We start from the raw sequence: 10,574 nt of genomic DNA on the forward strand, positions 1-10,574 counted from the left end.
AAGTCTGGGACAATTTCTCTTGAAATGCCCCATATCACCACACTCAAAACACCCGTAGTCTAGCGTTGGATGCTGAACATAAATGGACAAAGACAAATAACCACTGTTGACACCCAATTTTGTCTCACTTTTCTCTAATCGATTTCCTCGTGCTTCCTAGTAATTAATAATCTATTTGTTTACCCATCATTGTAATTGTTACCGTTTTTACTACTGCTATTTATATTGGTAGTACCATTATTATTACTCTTATTATTAATATTAGCATTAGTATTATTATAATTACATCTCGTTATCATTTTTAGTATTACTAAGACAGTTATTGTCGTTGCGCGAATAGTACATTTATAGTTTATATTACTACTATTATTAATTCATTAGTATTTTTATATGTAAATTTTCTAGTTTATATTTTTATTTTGGCCATGTTATATATATATATATTAGTAAATAGTATTATATGTTATAAGTATAACATGTATAAATTATTAAGATAAGGAAGCCCAAGAAAATGTTTAAGGTAGGGAAAGAACACTATTTTCGCAGCCCAAATGTATCTTCCATAAATATACCACATGGCCCATTTACACTCATCCGAAATAACCCATTAAGTTAGCCCATTTGACACCCTAAAATCTAATCTTATTCTCACCGCATTCACCCCAAGCCTCTTCTTTTCTCATTTTAGGCAAATATTTGACCTTCATCTCTCTCGAGTTAAAATAGCTTCACCATTTTAGTGCAAAATTTGTCCTTCTCTCTCATATTTTCGAATTCTCCCACCTAAACGTCAAAAACTTCGGTATTATGTTGACCAAATTGCTGCAATTTCAAGAGAAAGGACAATTCGTTTCAGCCTTTTTCGCCATATTTTGGATCATTCTCGAGCAAATTTTGATATTCAAATGGCCATATCTCAAATCCCGCCCAAAAAAAAAAAAAAAGAAAAATTGATTGAGAGTTGAAACCCTAGTTCTTCATCTATAAATACTATCCTTAAGATCTCACCAACCATCTTTTTATCCCCGTGGTTCTAGCATGACTTAGACATCATAATATTTCTATTATCTTTGTCCAAATACTCTAAAAAGAAATTTAACTCTGTAATCTTTCAATCTCGGCTTAACTCAAGCTAGTTCGTATTTCGATCTCGTTCGTAAAGGAGTAGACTTGAAATCTCAAAGCTTAGTTCATCGCACCCAAAACAAATCCGACTCCACTCGTTCATTTTTTTTTTTTTTTTTTTGTTGTTAAGACACTATGTTTTAGAAATCATGCTTATTTTTGCACTACCGAATGTTCCTTATGTTTGTTGGTTTATTTTGTTGTAAATCTCGAATAGCATCCAAAATAAACATGTTGGATTCCCCTATTTTTTTTAAAAATATGTTTTGAAGTCATTTTTTTTTTTTTTCTTAAACAAACCGTGTTAATGGAAATAGTTAGAATGTAGTAGTAGTTATACGTTGTGGAAAATTCTGACTTTTATACCTTCTAGCTTCTACGATCTATAGTGTTGCCTAAATATATTTTAAGCTAATATCTTGTTCATCTAAAAAGCATGCCACCGTTAGTCTTAATTTAGAGGTTCTTCACTGTTCTAGTTAAAAAATATGTGTATGTGTTTAAAAAAGAAATGCTTCCTTTTCTATGAATCATGCTATTTTCATGTATTGGAAGAAATTCTACTTTTGTGGAAAATATGGATGTGGAAAGTACTATCGGTTAAAATCTTATTTTTGAATTTGCCCGTATTTATTTATGCTAAAAAGAATAACTTAAAAGTATTCATTACATACATGCACTTCATTAGCACCTATCTGCACGTTAGTAGGCACGATTAAGAGTATCTTTTATTTTTTTAAAATTTTTTGGCTCACTGTGCTATCTTAAATGCTCGCATTCCGAAGTCCCGTTGCTTTGTGTTGCGTTGCTGTGCATGACGATAGGACTAAGTAGACTCCAGGAACTTTTAATAGTAGTATGCGTTAATTAAATGCTCAAATGGTCATAATGTTTGCTGTTTCTAACATCTGTACTCACACTTAATGTATGTATGTGGTACTTGAAATTCATATTAGTTCAATTTTTGCCTTAGTCTGAGTTCTCTTATGTTTGGGAATTAAATTATTTTTCTAATTCCTTTTCTTTCCATTCTTATCTTTGTTTACATGTACACGGGAGCAAACATGGAGTCTTAACACAAGACTCTCTCCTCAACCCAACGATAAGAGTCGATCACTACCGCTACATATCTCCGTTTAGGATTTTTCCTCGATCTCTTGCAATCGTAAAAAATTGTGAGAATAGGAGTCTTCAATTTTGGCTATCCGATGAAATCCTCATTTTGGCTATCCACTTAACTATTTTCTTTGACATTTAATGATTGTTCGTCTTTGTTTGCTTTAAGATTTTTATCGCTTTCGGTTCATCTCACTTAGGATTAGTCGTAGCTTATTTCCATGACCAAGTCCTAGCTAAGAGATTTTTAAGATAAGTGTTTTAATATAAACTTTTGACTAATTTTCGATAGTATCTCGACTAAAAAAAAATCAAATCAATAACGAATTATAGGGATTAGCAATCTTTGAAATAACCATAAAAAAGGGAACTTTTGCAAAGACGTGAGCTCATTTTGTCATTTCAAAACATTGAACTAGTTCTTATAATTTAGATGTGGTAATCCTTTTTCCACCAACTTTGAGTCAAGAATATTTGGAAATAAGTTGTGTATTCCTTTTGTTAGAAGGTTTAAAAGTCTAGATTTCTCTGAAAAGTGGTTTTCTTTGCCCCTTCGTTTCAAGTATACTTTTAAAGTCAAGCTTTTTTAAATTCGATGGTAAAATCTTCCTTCAGAATGTAACTTACATTTTAGCATATAAAGTTTTCATGACTTTACTAACCTTATTTTAATTACTTTAAGTTCGGTCGGTTAACCGTTTTAATACGGATCTTAAAGGGTGCTTAACACCTTCCTTTAGATTAATTGAACCCTTATCTAGAATCTTAGGTTAGTAGACTTTAAACGGAGTTAATATTAAATAATCGATAGGTGTCCTAATTCACCTCTAAATTAATTAGGTGGCGACTCCTTAAGTTAGTTAAATAATTTAGGAATCACCAATATGTTGTACTCTAATTTAACCCGGTTAAAATGGGGTATAACAACCACCATAATCTGGAGCTCTAGTCTGCAATCCCCCTGGCTGGCTAAAATAGTAGTGATTGGCTCCTGATGGGCCTCTAGCTGAAACCTGCATAGCTGGCTAAATAGGGCGTCCCGAATAAAACTGGGAACTCTAGCCCTTAGCGAAAGAGCCACTGTAACTACCACCCTTTTGGTCCTTCTTCTCCGTGTGCTTATGGTAACCCTCCTGCCGAACTCCCTCAATAGTCCTAACATGATCCACCACTTCCTAAAAGGAAGGGCCTGTTGCTACAAGCTGAAGAGCTAATAACTGAAGGGTAGTGTTCAGCCCCTTCACAAATCTCCTAACTCTCTCCTCATCAGTAGGCACAAGCTGGAGGGCATAGGGAGATAACGAATGAAACCGAGCCTCATAAGCAGCCACGGATAGATTACCTTACTCAATATTACTGAACTCATCGCTCCTGTGGTCCCTCAAAGTGCGAGAAACATACTTGTCTAAAAACACCTAGTGAAATTGAGTCCATGTCAACAGAGGTGATCTCGCTGGCTTGCACTCTACAAAAGTCCTCCACCATAACTAGGCATCACCCAAGAGCTGGAAGGTCACGAACTCAACGCCATATTTCTCTACTGCCCCTATCTTGTGGAGGCTCTCATGACAGTCCATAATGAACTCGTAATCATCCTCCATCTCAGTCTTTGAAGAACTCTGGGGGCTTCATCTTAGTGAACCTCCAAAACAAATCATGCTCATCACCGAACCTCCCACTGGTCTAGGAAATACCTCAAATCCTGGAGCCTCATCCAAACGAGAAGCCACAGCTGCAGCATGCTGTAACCCTGGAGCACGAGCTCTGCCCAGAGCTGGATCACCCACTTTGGCACCCTGTGCACCTGGAACAGCTGGTAACACACTTGCCTCTGTCAAACCATTCAGCAGGTTCAACACTAGGACCATCACATCTGACAGCACTGGAGGAGCTATAATATTTGGTTATGTCGGTCTCGCAAACTGCGACCTCGCGTGGAAATACCGAGGCTCGGGGGGACTAAGCGCGTTCTTCGACTAGTCGCAGTGAGCCCCCGCCCTTGGCGGTGCCGGTGCTCCCCCTCTACCACCACCTTGGCCTGCGGCACCGCCCTTCTCCCAGAAGCGTGGCCCCCCGGGGCACGTCCTCCACCGCGAGCTGCGACCCCAGTGGCCAGCACGGGTACCTCATTAGCTGCTGTTGCCGCACGAGTCCTCACCATCTGTGAGAGAACAGAAGGAAAACTCAGATACCAATTTGAATAATCCAGAGAATAATTGGAATCAAGTAGCACGAAAGAAAGAAATTGAATTTTTCTGGTGTCCCATAGCCTCTCAAAGATAAGTACAGACATCTCCGTACCGATCCGCAAGACTCTACTAGATATATCCTTGCACAACGAGATCGACGAACCTAAGGCTCTGATATCCACTTTGTCAGGACCCAAACAGCCGTGAGTGGCACCCACACAAATCCCCTAGTGAGCGAACCATTTACTTAACCAACCATCCAAACGATTACCATATTACTTATCTAATTTTAAAACATTCAAAGGTATAACAGATATAAAAATCTCCAAATGTCTAGTCATGCCATAAATAAATAACGAATGCGGAAGTCTAACTATTACAACCTGAAAATCCGAAAGTCATCGTACAAGGACTCTAAAACATAACTTTCTAAAGAATTAATAACTGTCTAAAAACAACATAAATGTCTGAAATGAAATAGACATCTAAAATGGAAAAGATCTTCAGGCAGCCTGACATGGATAAGAGCTCACCCTCGAATCTAGAGGAAACTGGCCTCATACTAAATATGAGGTCTCGTGGATGTCTCTGGATCACAATTTGCACTCAAAAGAATGCAACAAGGTAGTATCAGTACAATCACTATATACTGGTAGATATCATAGGCCGACTAAAATTAATATCATGCATACAATCACAAAATCAATAAGATAGACAGATAGGCACAATGGCACATAATCTCAAGAAACCATCAACAAAAATCATCTAACACTGAATTATCAGCCAACACAGGGATAAGGTAAATCCGTACAAGCAGAAATCAATAAAAGTAACTCAACCCATGTAATCACCAAACACAATCGTAAATCATGAATTATCTCAACTTTGTCACATATCTGTATACACATGCTAATAGTAGTGTTTGACCCATTAGCCATGACCTGCAGGGGACCCATGGTGTCCATGTACCACTCGCTCCGGAACTGACCTCGGATCACGAGCCTATAACTAGGCCACATCCTCACCCCCTGTCGAATGTGCCTTTTATATTATATAATATCTTTCTCATCACAATGTATTTAAGTTCCATAATCAATAAGGAATGTGAACAATCAATAAATCAATATTAGGGAACACAAGTCACCATGTCACAAGTCATATCAAGACTCAAGAATCAATTCATCAATAACATAAATAAGGGATTTCTCCAAGTCAACAAGAAAAGAATTTTATGAACTCCTTCTATATCATTTCATATCAGTTCATCACACAATTAATCAATCAATATCAAACTGTAGGAATTACGAACCACATTTTATGCCCGAAGCCCTAATCATGCTTCTTCTATCAATTTCGTAACACATACAATCAACTAATCAAAGTCTAACTCAAGTAGACCGTAGCCTACCTCAAAGCAGAACTAGGATAATGTAATCACTCCGCGATAGCTTTCCCCTTTTGCAAAGCTTCCGAGCGTTCAAAGTCTAGAAATATAGCGCTAAATGAGTATTTAAATCATCTACTCAAACAATACAACAATTTGGGGAAAAGAACCCAACTACTTCTACCCTTTTCAAATGGGTCACTAAGCATGAATTCATCATAATATCAACCCCAATAATTATATTCTATCCGTTCATGGGTTTTCTAATGGTTCCAACCTTTTTACAAACAGTTTTTATGCCAAAGTTATCATGTTTATGAAACCCTAAGTCTCAATCAACAAGTTCCACCATTAATAGGCAAGTCCTCATCCTAGGAAATGATCATCTATACTCCTAGATGATTTAGCAGCAATAAAAGCAACACCTATTCATTAATCAAGGGTTTCTTTAAGTTTTAGGGTTTTAGCCCTTTCATTCACCATTAACGAACCTTTAACTAATCCTGGAATCTAACATGATGATGGAATTAACAAAGTCAAGAGTTGAGACTTACCTTTCAAGAGTACTCTAGCCCTGGCCTTAAAATTTCGCCACAACAGTTCTTGAAAACTATTTTGGAGTTGTGTGGGGAATGGGTTCGGAATAAAGAATATAAAACGCTGATTCTGCCTCACGTCGACCGCTGCAGCGGTCAAAGCCTCGCTGCAGTGGTCTCGCTATAGCGGGAAAGGTCCCGCTATTGCGGACCTCATTAATGTCCTGCTTCCCCGCGACAGCGACCCTCCCCTCGCTAAGACGGACTCTCTACAGCGGCCCATCACGCGCTGCAGCGGTCCATTTTGACCAGTAGCTTGGGTTTTTGCACCAGTTTTCACCCAAAAATCCAACACCAATCCAAGGCCCTACAAACGCAACAAAACATGCACAGATACATAAAAATACGGTACGGACTCACCCGCGGCCTCAGAATTTTCAACAGAGGTCTAGTTTTCTAAGTCACCCTCTATAATGACCTAGCAGGTCGTTACACCTTGTCGGTTACTTATTCGGACTTTCAAGCTTATTCAGTATTTCTGCATTTATGATAATTCAGTCAGACTTTTAGTAGATCAGCATGTGTTAGTGTTATTTCCGCATTCAATATGTTTTGATATCACATGTTGATTCAGCTAACCAATTGGTTCGCTCGGTCACATGCAGTCAGGCACCGAGTGCCGTATCACGCCCAAGCCATGGTTCGGGGCATGACAGCAACCCATTTCCTGCCCTGCGTGAACACAAAATGCCCTTTACTTTACAAAATAAAACCGCTTGATAGGAAATCTAAGTAGTTGTGGAAGGGGGCTGAAGATACATTCTATACGGGGACCTCACGAAAATTAGTGCAGCTCCATTTTCAACTCCTTTGGAAATATTACTGGAATGCCATTTGTTTCCTATATCCCAGATTCTTCCAACTGGCCCAATAAACTTATTCTTGAGTTTTCCAATTTTCTTTTGAGTTGCTTACAATAGACCCTTGTGGTGGAGTCTTCTTAGACCCCCGCATAGCGGGAGTTTAGTGCTGCCATTGCGTCTTTTGCTTAAAAATGCGCTAAAAAGGGAAAATCATTTCCAGGAAGAATCAAAGGAAAGCTCGTGAATTTTTTACTTAAAGGATAGTAATTACCCTATTCCAAATCACAGACGTAGTCATTAAACATTACTAAAAGACATCCCCATTATATTTAGTTATTCTAGGATTAAGATTCAAAATACTCAATACAGTAATATATTTAAGTGATGTAGTAGTGGGTATGTAAGGTCGTCCTAAGGGGTTTATAAAGATCTTGAATAACTCTAATTATTGCCTTAAGGTTTTCAGTTTTATGCTCAACTTTCCCCCGAGAGTTGATGCAAAAGAAGCCTTTCTCCATTGAACAATATATTTGAATTGTCTTTTCATTGTGTTCGATGACCAGAAGTAGTATTAGGTGAATTTGTGTGCACCTCCTGAAACTCCAAGACTCCTCTGCGTCTTCAATGCTCAATTATAAGATTTATGTAGTGGTGGATCATAACTTATGCATCTAAGCCATACACATCCCTTCCTCCCGGCCCTGATCCCAAAGCAGATGGAGAAGGAAATATGGAAAAGTGGATATGTCTAATGTGGATATACACATTTCATACACAAAATAATTTTTTTTTTTTTAAAAACTTGAGCGAAAATTTTGTATATATTTTGTAAGAAATCTATTGCTATATTTTGTAAACTTAAAAGTTTCGTTATATTTCATAAATACTTTTCTTATTATGTATATATATAGGTCAATCTCCCATATTTATCTGTATGTTTTGGGCCCAATCAACTTGTAGTACTTCCTAATGGGTTAGGGTTTCTATAACACTATGAGCCCATTTGGATTGGCGTAAAAAAAGTAACTTTTAAGCACCAAGTTTGAAAAGTGCTTGATTTATTTTATAAATAAGTAGTTATATGTTTGGATAGAAGTGTTTGATAAGCACTTTTTCTGCTAAAATGATGAAATGACCTTAAAGTTGTTAACGTAAAAGCTAAATTGATTATTGCAAAATTTTAATTTACATCTCAATTCAATTTAAATTCTAAAATTAGTTATAGTTATTTTTTAACTAAACAAAAATTATTAACTGAAATACCAAATTATAATTAATTTATTTGTGATTTCAGTGTAATATATGAAAGTTATTGACCCCTTTGATTATTAATATCGAATGTGAAGGTTAACTACTTGCTCATTGTTTATTCCAGTTAAATGACAAAAAACAATACGAAGAATGCTTCGGTATTAATCAATGGAGAAGACGAAAGGAGGGAGGGGTAAGAGTTTTGGGACTACTAGCGTTATTTTGGAAGTTATAAGAAACATAAGGGATGAAAAAGGCAATATACTTAGTCAAAGGAGTAGCTTTTAAGCTAAAAAGCAATAAGTTGGGGTTCATCAACTTTTTGCTTTGACTTATTTTAAGCAATTTTTAACTTATTTTAAGCACTTTTCTATTTTGCCAAACACTTCAAAAAGTTAAAAAGTGCTTATAAGCAGGTTTGACCAGCTTATAAGTCAATCCAAACACCCTCTAGTACTTTTCTTGTCATTAGAAGGGGATTTATTGGTAGATGAATATTACATAGGCAGCCTTGTGGCTTGTGGAGACCTTTGAATTTCTCTTTAGGGTTTACCCTTTAGTTCTACCTTGAACCATAGGTTGCATTTATTTAATGGTAAGGTTCATTGTTTGAATTCATCCTTCCCTCTTTCTAACTTCTAATTTTAAAGTTTTCTGCTATCTGTGTTGTTATCAAAATAACACTAAATAAACACATGGCATAAGTTTGATTATTGCTCTCGAGTACCGATTTTGTGATTCAAACCTTTTTATCTTTCTTCAATACTCTTTTCTTTTTTTTTTTTGGACAATAACTATAGGAAGCGGGCACAAACTGAGGCACCCAAGGGTGTGGCCTAGTAGTCAGTTTGCAGCAGAGACAAAAGCACTAGGTGATTTCTTCCCATTTGTTCTAGCCTTGGTGGACAGAGTTACCAGGTACCTGTTGCAGGTAGGAGATAGCACGCATGGGGTGAGTGCAAGCTGGACCGGACACCACGGCTATATAAAAAAAAAAATTGGGACAAACCGAGTACTACTGGAGGTTCTAATCATCAAGTTTCTTAATACACTTGCATGATCAACTTATGAAATGTGGCAATAACGATACGTTTCATGTGATTTTTTGGTCATCCAAAATTAGACAAGATAAAACTAATCACATTTAGCTAAATCGCGCGGGCACCTACCTTTCCCACCTCGGTAGGCGAACCCCTATTCCAATAATCTCAAATACATGAATTAATAAGTAAATAAGCGGAAGAGATAGAAATACGTAAGTCTGACATAATAATGGATAGAATATGCTGAATACATCAAACCTCCCCAGATATCTTTCTAGTCATACAAGAGCAACTAATTAGATACTATAAGTCTGAAAATAACAAAATACATCAAATGTCTGAATATGTCTCGGAATATAAATAAGATATACAATAAGGAAGAATCTCCAAGGCGGCGGATGTCCCACTCACCTGTAAGACACTAAACGACAACTACGATCCCCTTTATTAGCCACGAGAAATAGAGGTTGATCACTTGGAACTTTCTGAATTTCATAAAAAGAATACATCGAGTGCGGTCGGTACAAACAACAGAAATGTTGGTAAGTATCATGAACGACTAAGTTTAGCTACACATATCAAGTTAATAAAGTAAGATAAACGAGGTAATTAATCAAGGTATAAGTCAAACACCAACCCCGGAGAGTAAATTTTTACATGTCATCGCATGGGTTATATGCTCCCAAGCCCGATTGTGCCAGGTCTCTCAAGTATCGTTACGAATCCATATCACAGAGTACATCACAGAATATCACAACGAAGCCAAGTGTAATGCGTCACAATGTATGAAATTATATGCAATGCAAATTTTTCTTTACTTCTCGGACGAAATATCGCGTCTCGGTAGCGGCCCCCGGGGGACAGTGATCCCCGTACCCCCGGCCCCGGGAAAACCCCGGCAACCCCCTCGCGATTGGGGCCTCGCTCGCCGACCTGGGCGGGGCAACAGCGGATATCGGTCCTTAGCCCCCCTCGTTTGGGGGCCCCCTTCGGTTTTTCAAGTATCATTGTGTGTCACGGTTATAAAGGATGAGAATCGTGCAATTTGAGTTCAATGTCAAAAAAAT

The sequence above is a fragment of the Lycium ferocissimum genome, chromosome 10 (assembly GCF_029784015.1).
Source record: "Lycium ferocissimum isolate CSIRO_LF1 chromosome 10, AGI_CSIRO_Lferr_CH_V1, whole genome shotgun sequence".
NCBI classification, from domain to species: domain Eukaryota; kingdom Viridiplantae; phylum Streptophyta; class Magnoliopsida; order Solanales; family Solanaceae; genus Lycium; species Lycium ferocissimum.